The sequence below is a fragment of the Kogia breviceps genome, chromosome 8, assembly GCF_026419965.1.
Source record: "Kogia breviceps isolate mKogBre1 chromosome 8, mKogBre1 haplotype 1, whole genome shotgun sequence".
Classification (NCBI taxonomy): Eukaryota; Metazoa; Chordata; class Mammalia; order Artiodactyla; family Physeteridae; genus Kogia; species Kogia breviceps.
The window spans coordinates 112,937,138-112,960,482 of record NC_081317.1 but is presented as its reverse complement, the minus strand read 5'-3'; the positions used below and the strand labels follow the sequence as shown (position 1 = coordinate 112,960,482).

General features: G+C 45.2%; 1 protein-coding gene and 1 non-coding gene across 12 annotated transcripts in view; one reads left to right on the top strand and one right to left on the bottom strand.

Moving 5' to 3' along the window:
- Nucleotides 1-23,345, top strand: part of LOC131760922 (uncharacterized) — a 96,205-nt gene that overhangs the window by 57,511 nt on the left and 15,349 nt on the right. Inside the window, exon 10 of one of the 10 annotated variants that reach the window (XR_010841687.1) lies at nucleotides 19,114-19,281. The exons of the other annotated variants lie outside the window; for them this stretch is intronic. This is a non-coding gene — a transcript (uncharacterized protein). The remainder of the gene's footprint in view (nucleotides 1-19,113; nucleotides 19,282-23,345) is intronic. 10 annotated transcript variants of the gene reach the window in all.
- The window catches only part of LOC136794626 (uncharacterized), an 87,257-nt gene continuing 86,586 nt past the window's right edge, over nucleotides 22,675-23,345 (bottom strand). For both annotated transcript variants that reach the window (XM_067040050.1, XM_067040048.1), the window contains one exon: nucleotides 22,675-23,243. The gene's annotated coding sequence lies outside the window, so the exon portion shown is untranslated. The remainder of the gene's footprint in view (nucleotides 23,244-23,345) is intronic.

The window sequence follows — 23,345 nt, the reverse complement described above, 5'->3', positions numbered from 1 at the left end:
TTGTCAGTCATCATCTGTTTCTGCCCATTTTCCACATTCCTGTGCCAATCATCAGAAATAAAATTACATATACACTTTATGACTCCTGAACTGACAAAAATTTGCTGCTGTGGAAATACTTGCATGGTTCTGTAACAATGAGTAAACCCAGAAGTAGAAGTATATTTTAAAGAAAAAAAAAAAAAAAGGAGTTATCAGTGAGTTGCCAATTTCATGACCACCACTTTGACTTAACTTTTTTGGTCCTGGGGCATTCCTTCCATTTTCCAAAAGCTTTCTCATTACTTATTAGGAGTGTTTAGCCAGAAACTCAGAAGGCATAAGCTGTTCAAAAAGGTCACAGTATGTTTTTCTTGAGTTTCATTCAGCAGCAAGGAATTTTCTGGTTGTTTTAATTGGTAGCTGGCTTCCCAGTAGTTTTCCAATGCAGTCATACTACTTCACTTAATTTAAAAGACATCCATTTCTGTGTCTCTCACACATCTACTGAATCTCTCCTACTTCCCCTAAGGAGTAAGTAAGGTGGCCACTGTGTCTCCAGGCCTTAGTCCTTTGTACCCTTAGCTCTCTGTGCTCTTTAATTCCATTGGCCAAGACCAATGAGATGCACAAAAAGGCTGGATCTGCAGCATTCATTCCTTAAACCAACATGTCTCACCAATCTTTTATCTTACTATGTAAGCCCTCCAGTGCCAATCCACCCCTGGAATGATAAGAATATCTCTTCTCTTGTTGCCTTCTGCCTTCCCCTCCCCACCCCTGCATCTTCTCCTGGGACCTAAGAGGGTGTTTCCCAGTGGCTATAATAATAATAGACAGTATTTATTGAGCATTCTTAAGCATTTCCCAGACAATTCAAGGACTTTACATGTAGAGCAGGCCTAGGTATTGACACCTCTGCTGCCACTTCTATGCTATCGCTCCCATGCCGTCAGGGGCTGAGACCCCAAACCAAAAGTTCTCCTGGGGAAGAACTTTTAATTGCCAGACTTAGCAAATAGAATTACAGAAATCCCAGTGAAACTTGAATTTCAGATAAACAATGGGAAAAAGTTTAGTGTAAGCATGTCCCAAATATTGCATGAGAGGTACTTATATTTGAAAATGATGTATTGTTTATATATCCTTGCTTCTCCCAAACCAGGTCACTGGCTCTACCTCACTTTCGAGCTTTCTGTGATAACTCACTCCCAAAACATGGGGAAATGAGTCTTCAAAAAGCTTCTCCTCGGAAAAAACATTATAAAAATTCCTTGATTGTACAATTCTAGGTGTGTCCAGGAAGCCCATGTGCAAACGTAGGTTTGGAGGCAGCACGTTATAGCAGCAAGCACGCGGTCTTTGGAACAAAACAGGTCTGTGTTGCCTGACAGCCCTACCACTACTGCCTGTAGGACTCTGGGTAAGGGCTTTAATCCTCCTATGATGCAGTGTCCTCCTTTATAGTAAAAAGAGAATAAGACTTAAACTGTAAGGTTGTGCATTAGTTTTCTAGGGCTGCTGTAACAAAGTACCACAAACTGGGTGCCTTAAACAACAGAAATGAGTTGTCTCAGAGTCTGGAGGCTGGAAGTTTGGGATCAAGGTGTTGGCAGGGCTGGTTCCTCCTGAGGCTGTGCGGGAAGGGTTTGCTCCAGGTCTCTGTCCTCATATAGTAGACAGCTGTCTTTATATTCACATGGCATTCTTCCTGTTTGTGACTCTGTGTCCAAATTTTCCCTTTTTTTAGTAAGGATACCAGTCATTTTGGATGAGGGTCTTCCCTGATACATCATCTTGACCTAATTACCTTTCTAAGGACTTTATCTCCAAATAAGGTCCCACTTTGAGGTACTGTGAGTCTGGGCTCCAGTGTATCTTTTGGGGGGAGCAAAATTCGACTCATAACAGGTTGCCAAAAGAATGGAATATGGTAACTTACATGAGGCACCTAACAGAAACTCTGGATTATAAGAAATACTTAATAAATAGCAGCTTTTATAATTATTATTAACAGTTCTGTGTTCTGTTGTTTTGTAATGATCTTATGAATACACAGTTACTCTCTGGGATTAATGGACACTAATGGACACATATATAGAAGGTCTACGTGGGGAAAATGTGTAAGTATCTGGAAAATGTTAGACATAAGAATCAAATATTGAGGACTTCCCTGGTAGTGCAGTGGTTAAGAATGCACCTGCCAATGCAGAAGACCCAGGTTCGAGCCTTGGTCCGGGAAGATCCCACATACCATGGAGCAGCTAAGCTTGTGAGCCACAACTACTGAGCCTGTGCTCTAGAGCCTGCGAACCACAACTACTGAGCCCACGCACATAGAGCCCATGCTCCACAACAAGAGAAGCCTCTGCAGTGAGAAGCCAGCACGCCGCACGAAGAGTAGCTCCTGCTCACCACAACTAGAGAAAGCCTGCACGCAGCAACAAAGACCCAACGCGGCCAAAAATAAATAAATAAATTTATTTTAAAAAAAGAATCAAATATTGAGAATAAAGGACTTTATGTTTCTGTACATGTTTGCAGTAGAGGGGGGAGAAAGAGCAGGGACATAAGATAGATGGTGAATAGAGGTGATAGGATTTAACTATCCAGACTGACACATGTTGAATTAACACTCCATTTTACTTCACTTTGAAAACAGAGTCAGAGAGACAGAATCAAAGTTTACCCTTGAACAATACAATCTGCCAGAAACAGAATCATTGTGTTTTTTAGGGCAAAAAAAAGGTCATCAGAGAACCAGTCACTCGATTCTGATGACAGAAAAAGTCAGACTGTAATTATTCTACAAATAGCATTACTTGGAAAATGTTTACTAAAGCAACAGTTTCAAGCCTCTGTGGAATTTAAAAGTGGTGCATTTTCTGTGGCACCTTTTATTTCAATGTATTATTTGAAGAGAGATTCTCACTGCTAATAAAGCTAGAAAGGAGAAAATTGCATTTGTTAGTTCGTGAAGAGAAACACCCCGTTTGATCTTGCACATTTCCCTCCAGGATACCCTCTGTGCGGCTGGGTTACTGAGACAACGCAGTGGAATGTGTGGCAGGGAGGTTGGGTCTTCAGTACCATGAAGAAGGGTGATTATTTAAGGAGTCTGGCCTCCATTAAGAATAGAACAAGAGGGGACTTCCCTGGTGGCACAGTGGTTAAGAATCCGCCTGCCTATTCAGGGGACATGGGTTCGATCCCTGGGCCAGGAAGATCCCACATGCCACGGAACAGCTAAGCCCGTGCACCACAACTACTGAGCCTGTGCTCTAGACCCTGCAAGCCACAACTACTGAGCCCACGTGCCACAACTACTGAAGCCCATGTGCCTGAGAGCCCGTGCTCCACAACAAGAGAAGCCATCGCAATGAGAAACCCGCGCACCGCAACGAAGAGTAGCCCCTGCTCGCCACAACTAGAGAAAGCCCACATGTAGCAATGAAGACCCAATGCAGCCAAAAATAAATAAATTAAATAAATAAATTTTTTAAAAAAGAAGAAGAACAAGAGGAAATATGTTTGATTTGCAGAAGAAAGGGTTTAGGCTGGATCCAAATACTCTCTATACTGGTAATCAGTAAAATAGATGCCCAAGAGAGGCTAAGTAATACCACTCCTAAGGAGATCTATAAAATTATGATAGAAATTGTATTGTTAATAGTATTTGAAAATCGTAAGGCCTTGTGAATCTTCTATCCAGCATATGAGATTTGCATAGTGTAATGCAGCCTGAGGCTCTCATGTGTTTGCAGATTCTCAGGGTTTTACTTCCCATCTCCTTTCTACCATAGGTCAGGCTAAACAGAAGAGTTTCCTTTAAGTCTTGCTTTGGGAGGGGATAAATGTTTTCATTTCTCCCCTTTCACAGATGTATAGTAGTTCAAGGGTTCTTTATTTGAGGGTGTTAGGTCCAAATTTCTGCCCCTCATGGACCCCAAAATTCACCTCCTGTACTTTCATAGACATTAAAACTCAAACCCATTGTTAAACCCAGAATAGTCAAAATATCAGTTTCTGGAGTATTTCCCTTACTTTCCTATTAGCACTTAAAAGCATACTTGTATATTTTTGTCCAGTACGTCTAAGTGATTTGTAGTAAGAGGGTTTTCAGATTATCTAATCAGCACTATTACTAGCAGTGAAAGTCCTGTGTTGTTTTTCACGTATTTATACTTTGAACATTTCGTTATTTTTGGTCAAGATTCCTTTGTGTATGTAGTCACTTCTGAATATGAACTTGCTTGATAACCACTTCTGATCCTGTATAGACTTACACTGAAAATACCTTCTTAGGCAAAGTGAAAAGATTTGTGCAAGTCAGCTTCAGGTTGCCCTCGCTTGGGTTTAAGGTTTGAATTCGGACTGTCTGGAGGGCCTAGATTCCCTAACAAAATAGTTTGAAGTGCAGTCTCAGGCCGATAACAATCCTGGAGTCTTCAATAAAAATTATTAAAAGCCTTCTCTAGAAAGGTGTATTTTCAGCCCTACACAGAATTCCTATAGATAGTCTCACTAAAATGAACTTGCTATTCTAAATTACAAAATACATGAAAGAAACATCCAGAATCATCAGCAATAACAACCTGTATAATTAGACCTTAAGAACTTCAGGAAAAATATTTTAAGTACATTTAAAATTGTTAAAGAGAAAAAGCAAACATTGCTGAAATATTTACAAGGAGTAGTTTTTCAAGCCTACAAAAGGGGTTAACTTGTAGGCTCTCCCATAGGTCATTTTACTTATGAAGTAACTCAGGGCCAGAGTTCCACTTATGGGCAGGAGGGCACTCTGTTATTTTCAGGCCACCCTCTGCACATGCTAGGGTTCAGTGAACAGAACTAAACTTGGGAACGGGAGCCACTGCTGGCCTTCAGTCATGGGCCACTGAGCAAAGGGAAATTTAAATCTGTATTCCAGCTGAAGTCAAGTTTGGAAAGCAAACGGATTAATTCCAAAAGGGTAGAAAGAGTGAGAATCAAGTGAACGAGAAGCAAGACGAAAGCCAGTGAATTTAGGAGGTGGACAAGGTGCTGTTCCTTCCGACAAAGCATACAAGTGGAAGCAACCTTCATAGGTCACCTGCACAGGAGGCTGTGGTTGGGAACTAGCTTGGGGGATATTCAGAAGTGTTGTTTTGACTGTGAAGTAAGGCCAGATCCGCTGAAAGAAATCTAATTTCAGAAAGAGACTGTGTCTGCTAGGGTGTTAATAGGAGATTCTAATCCCTGGAGCTATATATATTTAACTGGGCTTGGTTTCTCCTGCCTCTGCCCCAGGAACTTCTGTCCTTTGTTATGTGGGTGTTGGACACAATGCTACCAGAGACTCTGTCTCAGCTGATCAGCTTCCAGATGAATGGGACAGAAATGTTTCTCAGAAATAGAATCGGGCCGGAATGTTTTAATATGAATCTAGTGCCATGTCAGGTCTGTAGGTAGCAAGTCATAATGAAAAGAAATAGGCTGAGGTCATGTGATAGCTACTTGCATCCACATTTAAGTGCCTGGAATTTTTGGTACCTGTTTTTAGGGTACAGAATGGAATAAATAGGATACAGTTAAATAAATAAAATCAGTTCAAACTGCTTTTGAGTAAGAAATTTCCAGATTTCCAGAGACGAAAGAGCTGTCTTCATGAATGAAATCCAGCTCAAAGGTAAAAGCCAGATTAGTATAACTTGATGTGTGTGTGGGATATGTCTATGAGTTGGAAACATTCTAGTTGAACAGGGATAATTTAGAGCCAGTTTCCAGGGGGTCTAGAAAATCATCAAGCAGCTGTTTTTTCTCGCTTCCTTCCACCCTCCTCGACCCTCCCCCTCCTCCCCTTTCTCCCCTCTCCGTCTTCCCCGTGTCCTCCCCCTCTTTCCGTCCTGGTTGCTCCTTTTCTCTCAGCATCTGCCTTTGCAGACAACCTCTCAATCCCCACGTCTGCATCTGTCACAGAGAGTTTTGCTGCCCTGCACCCTCTGTTTCCGGGTCAGCCTGTGTTGGGTGTTAAATCAGATGCTTCTTCCAGCCTGAGGCAGGGATGAAGGAGGTCGAAATAATCAGTCCTAAAAGTGATGGAAAGGTAGAGAGTGGAGTTGCCTTTTACCTCCTTGAATAAAAGTGGAGCTGCCCTTTGCCGCATGGGGTAATTGTCAAGTTACTCTGTGTGTTTAAGGGCATTGGGCACCCAGGTCTCTCTGTGATGCTCTGTGCAGTTCCATGGAACACTTCCCTGTTTCTCTCAGATTATGTCGAGGCTGGTGGTCTTTGTTATGGCTCATGGTTAGTGATTCTTCTGGAGGTTGAGTGAGGAATTCTTTTCCTCACAGTATGGTGAAGGGCAGGGGGGATGTCCCCTTTACCGATAAGAGGAACCATGAAAGTGAAAGTTAGACTCAATACTTTGCAGATAGAATTCTGTTTTTCTTCCTATTTCACTTTATATGTTATCTTTTTCCAGCTCCAGAAGCTAACAGATAAAAAAGCAGTTTGGGCTTTAGGTAGTGCCTTTTTTTAGAATGGCGTTTACAACACAGTTTGCGTGCTCTGAGGAATATTATATCCAAAAAAATAAGGAATTCATACTAAATAAATTTGAGAAATAATTAACAAAGTAAAGCAGGATCCTTTACTGTAGGGCTTCTCAGATCCTTCAATATGCTAATGGCATTGGTTTTCCCAAATTTTCTGACCATCAGAAAAGCAGCCACAGGGACTTCCCTGGCGGTCTAGTGGTTAAGACTCCACGCTTCCAATGCAGGGGGTGCAGGTTCAATCCCTGGTCAGGGCACTAAGAGCCCACATGCTGTAGGGTGTGGCCAAAAAAAAGTAAAAAAAAAAAAAAAAAAAAAAAAAAGCAGCTGCAGGAACAAAAGCTTTTAACTTTGTTTCTGCCAATGCAATTTTCCCTACTCTCTTGACCCAAAGGTTCATCTCATGCTGTGCTTGACCAAGACACTGCCCCCCCCCACACCCCGCTCCAGACCTTCCCTTCTCTGTTCTGTTTTGTGACACAGGGGCCAAGACTCTGGAGACCGTCCCCTGTGCTGGTCAGCTGGCTTCCTACTGATGCACCCAAGAGGGAGACTGGGCAGCGGAAGGGAGAGGGGTTTTCCTTCTTCTCTTTAGTTTGCTGCTTCTGGGTGTCAGCCTGTCAATGGCTCTTCACCAGGCAGCAGTGGCTGGTTGCTGTCTTCAGCCTCTCTCCATGGTCCCAGAACCTCACTGCAATCCATCTGAGGTAGCAGTGGTCCCAGGGAGTCAGAGCCCCAGATCCAAGAGGCCTCTCCTCCCACCTCCTGAGGTACCACTGTTACTGAACTCAGGTTCAGCTGCTTGCTGCTCAAAAGCCAATCATTGGAGAGGCAAGTGTCAGCAGAGGGGAAAGGTGCTTTAATCAGAAAAGCTGGCAATCTGGGGAGAAGGTGGACTTGTGTCCAGGGACCAGCTCTGAAGATTCTACTCAGCCATGACAGTCTTTAAAGGGAAAAATGTGGGGAGGAGGAGAATCTCAGGGAATCGTCAAGGCAGGAGGTTGGGTTCTGCATCTCCATTGCGTGCACTGGCTGACTCTCTCATCACATGTCATCTTGTCCGAGTGATCTGCCAGCAGGATTGCTAAGGGGGCTACTGGGGGTAGAGAGCTAGTCATTCTTTAACTACTTCATTCTTCAGTCTTCTTTTTATCTAGGAAAAGAATCAACAGGTCAGGCAAATCATGGTGTGCATTCAGGAGAGCATAAGTCAGGATGTAGTTTCTATTGGTTAGTGATCTCATTCCTATAATTCGGTTTTTAAGGTTAAAGAGGGACAGAAATGAGTAAACAGGAAAGGGGCAAAAGAGCTGCTTTCAATTCCCCACTGTTAAACATCATCCCATTTCTGTGGGATTAGGGGCAAATGTCCATCTTCTGTAACTGATTCATGCTGACATTGGGCGCCTTCTCAGAGTGGAAGATGTCAACGTGGGTCTGTAGCATCTCTTTGCTGACAATTCTAGTTGCCTGTTTACGTGTACGGGCAGAGCAAGCTATAATTATTTTGATGCCACAAAGGTACAGATTATTATGAGCAATAATATTAATCCCATTCTCTTGAGGCCAGTTCTTGGCATTGTGCTAGCCACAGATTCAGTGCTGCTCAGGATGGAGCAGCTTGTGTCGTGCCCTCCGGTGGCTGTTACAGTATCTAAAACAGCTCAGGAATGCCCATCAGACAGTGAGTCTGTGACTCTGTTGTCCTAATCATTAACTACTTGAGACTACACTTTTGTGACTCAGGGAGGCCTGGGAGACAAGCTTTTCCACAAACAAGAGGCAGTGGACACAGGGGGCGTTTGTACTTGTGGGGACAGGGCTGCGGGCTTCGCTGCATTCCACCAGCAGTGGCTCAGCCGGGCCCTACCCTGGGACCTGGGTCCCATCCCTATGTGGCCCTCAATCAACTTCCAGGTCTGGTGACTCCAACTCTTCCCCAGGAGTGGAAGCTGCTTCCTACCTATCTCTGTATCCTAGTGTCCTGTTTTGCTTTTTTCGTCTTCTAAGGTCTGTAACAGACTTCCTGTATCAAATCCCCTCTGTTGCAATACCTAGTGTGGTGTCTGTCTTCCTGACTGGACCTTGATGGAAAAAGAATGCACATGAGAGCTTCCTCTGCAGAGGAGTGTCTTTGGAGACAGAAGGAGGGTGAGAGAGTGGGTAGAGGGGGCAGGGAGGAAACTCCTGGAATTCTTTCCTTGGATCTAAAGCAGTGTTTTCCAAACCTTACAAGTTTAAGTGAACTCAAATGAATTTAATCTAGGAAATTTCACAGCATGCCTTGAGATAGTAGGAGACATTCTGTGGTGCTATTAAAATAGAATTATGAATTGCTTTCTCATCTCTTAAGTTACTCAGCAATTTTAGTAAAAGTTGAATGAAATGTCTCTGCACGACTGTATCTGCCCCACCTATAAACCACGGATTAGTCATTCCGAGACAGTGGAAGAAGACACTTAGTAGAGGGTTGGAACTGGGAGTAAAACACAAGCAGTACCTTCCAAATGGAACCTCCAAAGATACATTTTTAAATATTTGGTTTTAAAAAATAACTAAACTACGGCTTCCCTGGTGGCACAGTGGTTAAGAATCCACCTCCCAATGCCAGGGACACAGGTTCGAGCCCTGGTCCAGGAAGATCCCACATGCCATGGAGCACCTAAGCCCGTGCTCCACAACTACTGAGCTTGCGCTCTAGAGCCCGTGTTCCGCAACAAGAGAAGCCACCACAATGAGAAGCCCGCGCACCGCAACGAAGAGTAGCCCCCGCTCGCCGCAACTAGAGAAAGCCCGCGTGCAGCAACGAAGACCCAATGCAACCAAAAGTAAATAAATAAAAAACAAAACAAAAAACGCTAAACTAAGTTCTAGTTCTCAAATATGGATGATCATTAGAATCATCTGGGGGAGGATTCAGAGTGCAGAAACTGACCCTATGACCAGGATTCAGACTCTCCCAGTTTGGTGCCCCGGCACTGGTATTTTTTGAAACCTCATGTGAACAAGGGGTTCTGATGATAATCAACAGGTTTAGGATCCATTATTATATAGAATTTTAAATTTTCTTTTTTTTTTTAACACTTAGATTCAGAATTCAGTCTTTTGGGTTTTTTTCCATTAAAGGTCTGAGCGAGGAGCAGAGCTGACATTCTCTATCCTGGCGGGGGCAGTTGGAGGAGACAGAAAGCAGTGGAGCTCCCCTCTGAGACTGGCTTTTGAAGGGCTTTTGATCGTCTCCACCCCCTGCCAGAGCCAATCACGGATGTCAGAGCCCAGGCAGCTCAGTTTCCATGGCAACACTGCCTCTGTCAGGAAGCTGGGATTCCCTGATCCCTGGGCCTTTCTCGCATCAGCGCTGAGCTTGTCCCCATTGTGGGATCCTAAGAATGACCAGGCCTCTGGCTCCTTCAAGAAACAGCCCCAAGTGTCCATAGATCCTGCCAGGAGCTTATCAAGTCCCTGGAAAAGGAAATAAAGGAAAGAACATAGCCAGGGTCAGCAGCAAGAAGGAGTCTCATTTACCTGTAGCCGGGTCAGTTTTCTTGCTTGGTGACTTTGAAATGAAATACAGAGCAGAGGAGAGCCGCAGTATGAAAAACAAACCAACAAGCAAACGAACAAACCACCGTTTATGAAAAGAGTGCAGGAGGGTGTCCCCTCTTCCTGCTGCCTCCTGGCCACCTGTTGCAGCATTGAGGAAGTCAGGAACTTTCTGCTCACAGCCAGAGGAAAGGACACAGGTCTGTTAAGATCAAGAAAAATCAGGATCAGGAGGAGATGGGAGTTGGGTGCAGCGGTGCCCTTTACACAGTGGGTGTCACGGACCAAGGGAAGGCAGAGAAAAGAGGCAGCCCTGACCTGGGGTTGCAGCTGAAGCCACCAGTCCCTCTGATTTAAGTATGTTAGAATTTCAAAAATTCACACAAACTAATTTTTAAAGGGATGAAGAGGCTGCTTGTGTTCCAGCTGAGCCGGCCGGTCACCTGTGCCGCCCAGCGTGGCCGATGTTGGTGGGGACTTAGTGCGGAAGAGCGGGTCCTGGACGTGATCCGGAAACTCACCAGGCGTGTGGCTTCGCAGTAGTGGAGTCTGTCGGCATGAACAATCCTCAGCACGTTGGGTGATTCGAGTGCACTTTCATGATTCCCTCTCATTTTACCCCCTTGCTGTTTCCACACGCCACAGGAATCCCTCACTCGCCTCTGAATTATGTGCCGCTGGAGACAGATGCTCGGACCTCCCACTCAGGCGGGGCAGTCCCAGCCCCGCCAACTCACAGGACCTATTGTTCGTCCCTTCCCTACCCGGTGCTGTCACCGCAGCCCGGCGCTGCAGCCCAGCCGGGAGGGCGGGAAACAGTCCCCCGACAGCCGTCCATCACGCTCGTAAACGCTCTGTATTTTACTAAGTTCCATCAAAGTTCACGTACACACCGAAGCAAAACAATCTTCCACTATGCATTCTTTTTTTCCTCAACCTCTATGCAGCCCACAGACGCGCATGAAATATTCGTGGGTGTGTGCTGGGAGCACTTGAGGCCCTGCGCGCATCTGTGCAGTGGTGCATGTGCGCACCCGGCCGCGTGCCAGGGCGCACAGGACACCTGGTGCCGGGTGGGACCGCCTCCTTCACAGGCTGCACATGGAGGCCGAGCTGCTCCTAGGCTTGGATCCTCAGGAATCAATCTTTGGCACTTTCCTCCCCAGCGTGCCATGTGTTGGTTTTTTCTTTGTCTGTCTTTCTCCTTTTAATAACCATTTTTTAAAAACTGAAGTGTAGTTAATTCACAATGTTGTGTTAGTTTCAGGTGTACAGCAAAGTGGTTCGGTGATATATATGTATAATATGAATATATTACATATATATAATTTTTCAGGTTCTTTTCCATTATTGCTTATTGCAAGATACTGACTGTACTTCCCTGTGCTATACAGGAGGTCCTTGTTGGTTATCTGTTCTGTATATAGTAGCGGGCACATCCCATGTGTTGGTTTTAACTGCCTCACTCATCTTGGCATCTCCACAGACTGTGATGAGTTGGTGTCCCAGCTGCTGCTGGCTCTCTCCTCCCCCTCGTGTGCTCCCACACCCAGATTCGCCGGGAGCGTTGATCGCTCAGTAAACCATAAGGGATTCCTTCCGCGAGTCCAGAAAGATAGGAAAGGCAGCTGTCTTTTGTGTTAACATCAACTCCAGCTCTCCTCCCCGTCTTCTTTCTACTTGTAGGCCCTCTGCCCACTTACTTGTTACCCAAGCTCCCCAGACCATGCAGTCCTGTTCTTGAATAACCTTCCAGTGGTTTACTATGTAAGATACCTGGAGCAACAAACACACAGTGTGTGTCAAAACCAAACAGTTTGGCATCCTCTCCTTGTTTTTAATCAACGGCTGCTTCCCATCTAGGTTTCACCTTGTGAAACTCATGAGAAATCTGAAGCCATCACCTCAGCTTCAGACTGTTCTGAGGAGTCCTAGAGGGCAGATGGGACAGGAATTTGAAGGCTGTCTCTCCATCTCCTTGGATCCTTTCAGTATGCATCTCTTATAGTCCAGTGCTTGGTGCATCGCGGTGCACATTTGAAGTGTCAGGTTAGAAAAGTACCAAGAGTGGTAGTTTTGAAGCTAACGAGAGGTACCTGCAGATTCCTTTCTCATTCAGCTCGAGGATTTTCTGATCTCTTTCAGTGTAAATCCTCTTGACTGGAGTGAGGCTTCTAATATTACCTCTTACGATGAGTGCTTTTCAGACCTCTTAGAAGGCATCCTATAGTCGAGAACAAGAGAGAATTACCACAGAACAGGAGGGAAATGATACAGGTCTTGTATCAACAGGGTTGGACAAAATTCCACATTTTTATCTAGAATCATCCTGGAATGATTAAGGCTGAGAAGACATGAGGAAGGCCAGGGGACCATCCCGTTACAGCCTGTGGTGCCAGCGTCCAGAACAACCTGCATGTGCTGGTCACCTGTCTTTGGAGAGTGAGCCCCCAGATGCAGGGAGGCTGGAGAGAGCAGCATCTGTGTCTCGTCTCCAGACATCTAGGGGAGAATTCGTGTCCTGGGGTGCCGCCAAAAGCCTTGCCTTTATTGATGACTTTCTCCTCTGAATTCTCACATTACTTTTTTTAAAAATTAATTTTTATTGGTGTATAGTTGCTTTACAATGTTATGTTAGTTTCTGCTGTACAGCAAAGTGAATGAACTATATGTATACATATACCCCCTCCATTTTAGATTTCCTTACCATGTAGGTCACCACGGAGCACTGAGTAGAGTTCCCTGTGCTATACAGCAGGTTCTCATTAGTTATCTATTTTATACACAGTAGTGTGTATGTGTCAGTCCCAATCTCCCAATTCCTCCCCCCTCCCCTCCCCCCTTGGTGTCCATACATTTGTTCTCTACGTCTGTGTCTCTGTTTCTGCTTTAATCTTCATGCATAGTTTATATGATCCATGCAGTGTGATGATACGCCGTTAGCTTTCTCTCTGCATTTCGAGGACAGAGTTTGTTTTTAGGGCCACACTGACTTGCAGCAGTCATTGTGGGTGATCTGTCTCCCATCTATCCCACCCTAAGCGTTCTCTACATGAGAGGTCAGCAAATATTTTCTGTAAAAGGCCAGTGTGTTTGGTTTGAATGTTTGTGTCTCCCCAAAATTCAGATGTTGAAACTTGATGTCCAAGTGATGGTATTTGGAGATGAAAACTCTGGGAGGTGACTGGGTCATGAGGGCAGAGCCCTCAGAAGGGGCATTGGGGCCCCCTCAGAGGGCTCCCTTGCCCCTTCTCCATGGGACACACAGCCAAAAGGTGGCCATCTCTGAACCAGGATATGGGCTGTCTCTAGACACTGAATCTGCCAGCGCCTTGACCTCAGACTCCGCAGCCTCTAGAACTGTGAGAAAGAGATGTCTGTTGTTTACAAGCCTCCCAGTTTATGGTATCGTATTAAAGCAGCCCAGGGACTTCCCTGGTGGCGCAGTGGTTAAGAATCCACCTGCCAATGCAGGGCACACGGGCTCGATCCCGGGTCTGGGAAGATCCCACATGCCACGGAGCAACTAAGCCCATGCGCCACAACTACTGAGCCTGCGCTCTAGAGCCTGCGTGCAGCAACTACTGAGCCTGCGTGCCACAACTACTGAAGCCCACACACCTAGAGCCTGTGCTCTACAACAAGAGAAGCCACCACAATGAGAAGCCCACGCACCGCAACAAAGTGTAGCCCCCGCTCGCCACAGCTAGAGAAAGCCTGCGTGCAGCAACAAAGACCCAATGCAGGCTAAAATAAATTAAAAAAAAAAAAGCAGCCCAAACAAACTAAGACAGCCAGACAGGACACATTTAGGCTTTGTGAACCACATGGTCTGTGTTGTAACAGCTCTGCTCTGCGAGAAAGCAGCCAGACACAATCATATGTAAATGAGCAAGGCTGTGTTACAATAAAACTTTATTGACAAAACAGGCTGAGGGCCAGAAGCAGTCCTTGGTAATAGTTTGATGATTGCTGGTCTAAGTCAATGCCAGTCATCCCATTTCCCTTATTAGTGATCAGACCAGGCAGGCATGTGTATGTGTGACCTTATCCTGGTCAGGAAACAGGAGGGGACATCTGGTGCGGGCCTCTGGAAAAGGCTTCCTTGATTCTAAGACCTTGTCCCTTATTTCCCTCTGGACCTTGCTGTGTTGGGAGCAGCCATCATACTCCCTGGCTGAGGATGGCTCAACACTGGAAGGAGGACAAGGCTGAGAGGAGCACAAAGAGGAGAGAGACCCTGACATTCTCACCCAAGCCCACTCTGCTCTGGTCTCCAAACTATGCAGATTAATAGATGTCCTTCTTGGATAAGCCAGTTAGCCTTTTTGTTTGCAAGAAAGCATATTAATTGATACAGCTCTACCCCTGAAATGTTTAAAATTATGTTAAATTGATGTAAATCGAATCTGGCTTCTCTTTGGGGAAAAATTATATACTTCATACTACATTTCTGATAAAGAGCCCAGTGTCCAACTTTTTACAAAAATGATAAAAAATGCCATGTTGAGTCAAACATACATGGCGTGTTTCTAGAAAGTTGTTTTTACAGTGCATATAACTGACGACTAGGACAGGATACAGTGAGTCGCTTCAAATTCGCATGAGATGAAGTTCTCGTCTTACATCTTCATAATTCCTACGTCTTAGTGCAGGAAATACAGTAAACACTCACTCAGGTCACAGAATCGACTGGGATTTTTAGGGAACATTTCACAAGACTCTTTGAGGAGAATTGTAAGGATATTTGGGTCCACATGATAAATTTAAAGAGTGTAAAGGGGTCCAGAACCACTGACTTGGAAGTATACTTCATGAAACATGAAAATATGGGAAATACGATGTCAGGGGGTAAAAAGCAGAATGAAGTGGACACGCAGGGACTCCAACTATGTATAAAATATATGTGCACAGAAAAGGAATAGGATGAAACTTAAATAATAATAATTTAGGTAATTCAAGTTTTATTTTCATAAAATTTCCAAGTTTTCTACAATAAAAAATGTTTTGCTTCTATAATCGGGAAGAATAAAATTTCAGTACCAACCACAGAGCACATGTTTGCCTTATGACAGTGGCTGCCACCAAAAGAACATCATTCCTTTTATAAGTTGTGTATAAAGATTTAATATGCCTGACTACAAGACAGTGAGATTTTTAAATAAAGAAACTCCAGAATCAAATGAATGTATTTCTTCCTGGTAGTTCCTTTAGGAGACGATATGCTTATTCAAATGACATTTTTTGGAGCTCCTATGGAAGAACTGTCTGTGAAGAGTCAGCCACGGAAGAAATGGATCTCCTATCTCTATCGAGGCATAGCATCCTCTCTCCTCCCTCCTCAGCCAGCTTCAGCTAATGGTTTGTGTGCTTGTTGACACTGACCTTCAGTGCCATTGTGAAGGGCTGTGGGGTCATGTGCAGGGGTGGAGCCCAGAAGCGCCCTCAGTCTCCATGTAAAAGCAGGTCTCTGTGGATTCTGAGATCCTTTAGGAGTTAGCATAGGTTTACTTGGCTGTACCCTATAAAGGTGAATTAAAAGAAAGTGAGGAATTAGTTGCACTTTCCTTTTTATTTTTATTAATTTTTAATTTTTAATTTCAATTTTTTAACATCTTTAATGGAGTATAATTGCCTTACAATGGTGTGTTAGTTTCTGCTTTATAACAAAGTGAATCAGCTATACATATACATATATCCCCATATCTCTTCCCTCTTGCGTCTCCCTCCCACCCTCCCTATCCCACCCCTCTAGGTGGTCGCAAAGCACCGAGCTGATCTTCCTGTGCTATGCGGCTGCTTCCCACTAGCTATGTATTTTGGTAGTGTATATAAGTCCATGCCACTCTCTCACTTCGTCCCAGCTTACCCTTCCCCCTCCCCGTGTCCTCAAGTCCATTCTCTACATCTGCGTCTTTATTCCTGTCCTGCCCCTAGGTTCTTCAGAACCATTTTTTTTCTTTAGATTCCATATATATGTGTTAGCATATGGTATTTGTTTTTCTGTTTCTGACTTACTTCACTCTGTATGACTCTAGGACTATCCACCTCACTACAAATAACTCAATTTCGTTTCTTTTTATGGCTGAGTAATATTCCATTGTATATATGTGCCACATCTTCTTTATCCATTCATCTGTCGATGGATACTTAGGTTGCTTCCATGTCCTGGCTATTGTAAATAGAGCTGCAATGAACATTGTGGTACATGTGTCTTTTTGAATTATGGTTTCCTCATGGTATATGCCCAGTAGTGGGATTACTGGGTCGTATGATAGTTCTATTTGTAGTTTTTTAAGGAACCTCCATACTGTTCTCCATAGTGGCTGTATCAGTTTACATTCCCACCAACAGTGCAAGAGGGTTCCCTTTTCTCCACACCCTCTCCAGCATTTATTGTTTGTAGATTTTTTGATGATGGCCATTCTGACTGGTGTGAGGTGATACCTCATTGTAGTTTTGATTTGCATTTCTCTAATGATTAGTGATTCTGAGCATCCTTTCATGTGTTTGTTGGCAATCTGTATATCTTCTTTGGAGAAATATCTATTTAGGTCTTCTGCCCATTTTTGGATTGGGTTGTTTGTTTTTTTGATATTGAGCTGCATCAGCTGCTTATAAATTTTGGAGATTAGTCCTTTGTCAGTTTCTTCATTTGCAAATATTTTCTCCCATTCTGAGGGTTGTCTTTTCCTCTTGTTTATGGTTTTCTTTGCTGTGCAAAAGCTTTTAAGTTTCATTAGGTCCCATTTGTCTGTTTTTGTTTTTATTTCCATTTCTCTAGGAGGTCGGTCAAAAAGGATCTTGCTGTGATTTATATCATAGAGTGTTCTGCCTATGTTTTCCTCTAAGAGTTTCATAGTGTCTGGCCTTACATTTAGGTCTTTCATCCATTTTGAGTTTATTTTTGTGTATGGCGTTAGGGAGTGTTCTAATTTCATTCTTTGCACTTGCCTTTTTATCCCTACTCAGTACACAGCGCCATGCTGAGCACAAAGCAAAGGCTCAATTAATTGATGTTAACTGGGACATCGGTGACACTCTACGGAGTCACTCTAGCTGGGGACTGGATTGTCTGTGTTGACATCACTCAGCTAAAGAGAAGCTGGGAGTTATCAGCTTGTTTAGACTCATAGATGAGTCAGTTTTCCCAAATAGCCTAAAACTCGGTCTCTTACTGGGGTGACAAACTGCCCAGTTTGCCAAGGATATTTCTCATTTTAGCACCAAAACTCATGCATCTCAGGAAGCCCCTCGGATGCAGGCTGACTGAGGTGGTTGGTCACTCTTTCCACTGGTGACCCAACTTTATAATGATGCAACTTCCCTTCCTTTTAGTCTGACCTGGCTTCTCCAGCCAAGCCATTCACCCAAGGCTGGATGGGGGCATCCAGTGGCCCAGCCATCTGACCTCTGCTGTGTGTCATTGTCTTGCAGACAAACAAGCCAGAACAAAGGGATGAACTGTGCAGAGACAGGGCCCTACATGTATAACCTGGTTATAATTTTCCTGGGAGAGTTTGGGTTCCTGGTTTATCCATCCGTTCCTTAGTTGTGTATGTATGTATATATTAATGGCTGCGTTGGGTTCCTGGCTTATCTGTCCACTGCTTATTTATTCATTTATTTGTTTGTTTATGTATTTATTTATTTTTGGCTGCCTTGGGACTTCGTTGCTGCGCGTGGGCTTTCTCTAGCTGTGGTGAGCGGGGGCTACTCATCATTGCAGTGCGTGGGCTTCTCATTGCGGTGGCTTCTCTTGTTGTGGAGCATGGGCTCTAGGCATGCAGGCTTCAGTAGCTGTGGCACACGGGCTCAGTAGTTGTGGCTTGTGGGCTCTAGAGCCCACGCTCAGTAGTTGTGGCACACGGGCTTAGTTGCTCCACAGCATGTGGGATCTTCCCCAACCGGGGCTGGAATTCGTGTCCCCGGCATTGGCAGGCGGATTCTCAACCACTGCGCCACCATGGAAGCCCCTGTCCACTCTTTGTAAAGAACAACTGCCTCTCAGCTTGGCTCGTCACTTCTGTTTTGGCTGCGACATACAGAAAGGCAAACCAACCAGCCCAGCGTGACCCTGCTCAGAACAAGGTTTTCTGCCAGGTTTTCACATGCTGGAAAACGTGTGTCCCTCGGAAAGAAACCCCAGCAAAATGAAGCCTAATTTTTATTTATTTTTGCATTCAGAGAGGAATGGCGATGTCTTCCATGTCCTAGACACATCTTAATTTGTGGATTTTTTTCTTATTTGACTCTCTTAATAGGAGGAAAGTATGCCAGGGCTGATTTATGGGTCTCCAGTGGTGCCAGGCATCATTTCACATGTGCACAGCTGCTCCACAGTAGTTTAACTTGGCGGATAGTATTAAACCCTGGAATTGTGTCATCTATTTGTACACGCGTACAATAGCCTCCTTGTGCAGGTTCTTCAAGAATCCTTGCAGGCATGGTTGAGACTGGGCGTTTAAGGAGTCTCACAGAGTGATTTATTCTGTTGGAAGTCTTTCAGAGTTTCCAGAATGAAGGATGAGATAGCATTTTGTGCCATCGATTAAGTTCCCCGGGGAATTAGAGTTGGGCTAATGTGGAGAGGCCTCAAGCCCACGGAGGGAACTCCCGTTTCAGTGGTCGTCCCGTCCAGGCGATGTGGGACATGTGACTGCTGACAGCAGGCTGGCTTTCATTCTGACGTGTCGCAGGGGGGCAGCTAAAAGTGGGGGGCGGGGTGATTTAATGCAAGTTGCCGCGGGCGTAAATAACTTGAGAAGCTCTGTTGACAGCAGAAAGTCCGGCCTCCGCAGTAGTTAACAAGGCTATCTTCAAATTCAAAGGGCCCTGACATTTGTCACAGTTGTCCTTTGTAGTCAAGGGTGCTACTGCGGACACCGTGTTTATCCCTGCAGCCGAGTGTGGCTGAAAATACCCGTGTGTGACAGATGATAAGGCCTTTCTGTGGAGGGGGACAGGGCGGACATGAGAGCCTGGCTGGGGTTTGTGTGCGGGCCTCCCAGCGCACAGCTTGGCGTGTCACAGAGCATCTTGTCTCCATCTACAGCGACCTGGCCGCTCTGGCCTCGGCTCCTCGGCTCCAGCGGCCTGCAAGTGTCTCCATTCTTGAGCGACTTTCCCTGGGTCTTCTTGCTGTCTCCCCTGTCCGCACAGGGCAGGTAGGCTGGTGCCAGACTCCTTCCGACACCCCGGCTCGGGAGAGAAGGCCTTTGAGGTGGGCTGGGTCCCTTGACACTTTTGTCTGTGGGTGATTTTATTTTGCCACTTCAGCACTGAGTGTTTTCAATTGGAAAGACCTTTGAGGCTGAAAGGACTTTCCCCCCTTTCTCAGTGTCACCTGTCTTAGGATAGGGAAAGGCAGAGGCAGTGCTTCGGGCTCAGGTGTGCCTCTCCGTCGGTGGACTAGGTGGACACGTACACAGTTTGCTGCCTTAAAAAATGGTACCTCACCAGACTATTCTCAAAATCCTTTTTTAAGGCTAGAAATTCCTAAAGGCTCATCTTGGAAGTCTAATAATGGGTTCACAAGCCAGCGACAGGGCTCAGAAAGCCTTCCTGCTTGGGTGTCTTGCTGGGGGCAGCAGTTAAGGTCAGGCCTGGGCGGCGCTGGTGGCCTCAGCCCATGGCCAGCGCTGCGTGACTGCTCATTACTTTGCCTCTTTGGCAAATAAAAATATTTTTACCCGTGGGTTCCAGATGGGGCTTAGGAAAGAGAATAAAAGGGCTTCTTGGTGATGCCTTAGCCGTAAAATCTCCTATGGGAGGAACTGCTAACTGTCTTGAACAGGGAAACACCAAGAATCTTACGAGCTCTTTAACCACTGAGTGAATCGCCTTATCAGACCTTCTTCTAGAAGAGTGGTGCATAAGGAAGGTGTGATGAGGATGACTGAGAGATGAGAGTGTGGTGCCCGAGACCCACCCTGGGCAATGGACTTCCCGGGGAGGGGAAGACGACCTGAGCCTCCATGAGCAGCTAAGGGACACTGGTGTCCAAGAACGGACATCTTCTCGGGAGGGAGAGGGGGTCTGGAGTTGGGAGGCAGGGGAACTGAGCACAGACTTTGTCCGCTTCACAATTCTGCCCCTTTGGTTTGAGGTCATGCAGTGGAGTTCCATCCCACACAAGTCTTGAAGTTGTTTCTCCAAGGAACATCTCTGAATCAGCTTTCATTTCTTCTTGACCCTCTAAGGATGCTGGGAGGGAGGCCTAGAGTCCCCAAGGCTCCGGCCCATGTAGCAACAACGGTCTCTGATCCTGTAGATATTGGTTTTTTGTTTGTTTGTTTGTTTTTTGAGAAACTAGGAGGAATGGGATTGAAAGTAACAAGCATCTAGTATGTTCTGTCATTCCCATTTTATAGATGAGGAAACTGAAGTTCAGTTATGGGACCAGGATTACGTGAAAGCAAAGCTGGGATCTAAACGTAGGCCACCTACCGGGGTGAGCAGGTTGACAAGTTAGCTCAACTCAGAGAGGCCCCTGCATCTGACTTCTGTGCTCCATCTCAGAACTGTGGGTTTCTCTCTACAGTCCTGACGGAGAACTTCACCAGGAAGATAGCAGGTTCTCCTCATGGTGTTTGAGAAACCACTGACTAAAGAATGAGCCTCGCCGGTATCCCGGATGATCTTTTAAAATAGTAAATAGTAGCACTGCTATAATGGTGAACATTGAAATGCCACCATCTGCCCTAGGTCTTTCGGAAGGTACCAGGCAAATCTTGCTGTTCTGAGACCGATATCTAAATTCTTTTCATTAACTCGTTTATTGACCAGGGGATTTTTTTCAGAATCGAACGCCTGTGGCTGGTGATTTGTTATGTAAATCAGTATTGAAACGTCTCTGGTCAATAACATTTGGGTAACAAAAGACGTATTAATAAGTCTCTGGTCAGTATTAATAAACCTTATTTGGTTTGATGAGTTAAAGCAATACCCTTAGCCTCCACTGTGTATGTTGGACAAGAGGTCAGAAGGAAACAGTTCCTCTGAGATAACTCTCCACGGAAGATCCTAATAGGTTTGGGTTGATAGACATCCAAGAAGTTACAGATGATAGGGGTTGACACCCTTCTAAAATTAATATATGCCCAGTAGGCTAAGTCCGTGGTTTCCTTCCTTTTCCATTGGATTTCCAAATGCCAGAAGTCCCCATCTTCATGGTCTGTGACGTGATGGGGCCCTTCTAGTTACAGAGCTCTTCCTCAGGAATTGCTCTGTGAAATCTCAAAGACTGTGCTCCATTCCTTTTCTGTCAGGTGAGGACACGGAGACAGAACGCCCGTGCATTCCTGATGGCAGCACAACTAGTACACCATGGAGCTGGGGCTAGAATCTAGAACACGAGTGCTTTTAGCATTGCCCTGCCGTGCTCCCTCTCCACATTCCACAGAAGCGTTTATTAAGGATCACATTTTGCATAAGGCAGCTGATGGTAGCAATGGTCACCTGAAGCCAAGGTGCCAGGCTGTGGAGCTGGTAGGGCTGGGGTGTCTCTTGCCTTGGCTTGGGGTTGGCCCAAGGGATTAAAATCACTGGGGTACAAGAGGAAGGATGCCAAGGTTGGAAGCCAGGCCCAGCCTGAATTGGGCTGTGCTGGCGGCATGCGAAGTTACGAAGCATTTTCAAAGTACCTATGACATTTTTTTTTTTTAGGTAATAAAATCTTTACATTCAAACTGTTAGAAAATATTTGAAACAAGCCATTCCTAAATATGTTTATGTAAGTATTCCTAAGACACACTACACACATGTGTGAGTCAGACTAAGTTGTTCATAAAATAGAATTGAATTCAGTTGTTTAAAATGGGTTTGCTGTTGGGTTGCATGGAGACATGTATGTGGTTTGATCATAGCCCACATTTTTCAATGTTTTGAGTGTCAAAAGGACATAGGATGGCATCTTTCTTAGGAAGTGTGATTTATAATATACTCCACACTCAGTGAAAATTGAGTTTGTGTAGTAGTTAGGATTAGGTTGCTAGAAGATCCAAAATAACAGTGGTTAAAGAAAATAGAAGTTTCTTTCTCTCTCATGAAACGAAGTCAGGAGTCAGTTCACAGATGGTTTGGTGGCTTCGTGGTATCAGGGGCTCATGCTCCTCCTGTCTTATTACTCTCTATGCATGAATTCTATTTCCAAATTCACCTCATGGGCCAACATGGCTGCTGGAGTGCCAACAATTATATCTGTAATCCAGGCAGTAGGAAGAAAAAAGGAGTGAAAATGAGGGAACGCTCTCTTCCACTTCCACTATGTCTCCTCAGCTAGAACTCTGTGATACGCCAGATCTGGCTACAAAGCAGACTGAGAAATGTATGATTTTAGCTAGCCATGATGTTCTCAGCTGAAACGATAATTAGGATTATTTTTACAAGGAAAAAAAAGGGAGAATGAATATTGAGTGGCAGTTAGGAATCTCTGCCACAGCTTGGTTATGGAACCTATTCCCTTCGTCTTGTTCCCTAGGCTCCCCACACTTGCTCCTTGCCCATCCCCTCTTGCACATGTGCAATTTTAAAAGGACCCTATTGCTTGAGAGACCCAGAGCCATGCAGAACAGAAAAGATCATTATGGGTGGAAACTGAGTCAAACTAGAGAGCTTCTTGCTATGATTATTTGTCTTTATTATCAATATCATTTATTTCATCATCAAAAAACCTTACTGTGTACTAGAATGTGTAGGGGAAAATATCAGAGGTGTTAGGAAATATAATACAGGATTCCTGTCTCTACCCTTGACTTTCTCATTTGGGGGAAGATGAGACTCCCAGAGTAAGGTCCTGTCAAGAGCTGTGAAAGGGCTGAGATTTTCCCCCACTTGTAAGTGAGGAGCTAGCCCACCAGTGTCCTGGGTGCTGGCAGGAGACACAGGACCCTGGGTCAGAGATAAAGGACTTAATTATAGCAGTGGTCTGGGTGCCAGTCTTTTCTTGTGCTAGTTCCCAGTTCCCACAGGGTGACTCAGGTGGCCACATGGCGACTGCACGGCAGCGGGTGGCATTACAGGAGAGGAACCTGGAGCCCAAGGCAGGCAAGGCTTGTGCGGTGGAAAGTAAGGCTGCTGCCCCTTCTCCAGAGGGAACCTCTGTCTCCGAGGTTCCAGGCTGTCCACCGTGTAAGCATCCTTGTAAAGACGGTCCAACCAGAACAGAGGTGTCAGCGTCTCCGCCTGCAAGATGCCAGATACAGGAGAGGCCCTTGGAGAACCGTCTCCCGCCCGACGTGACACACCGCACGCCAAGCACGGCACCAGGACAGAAGCACCCCGGTC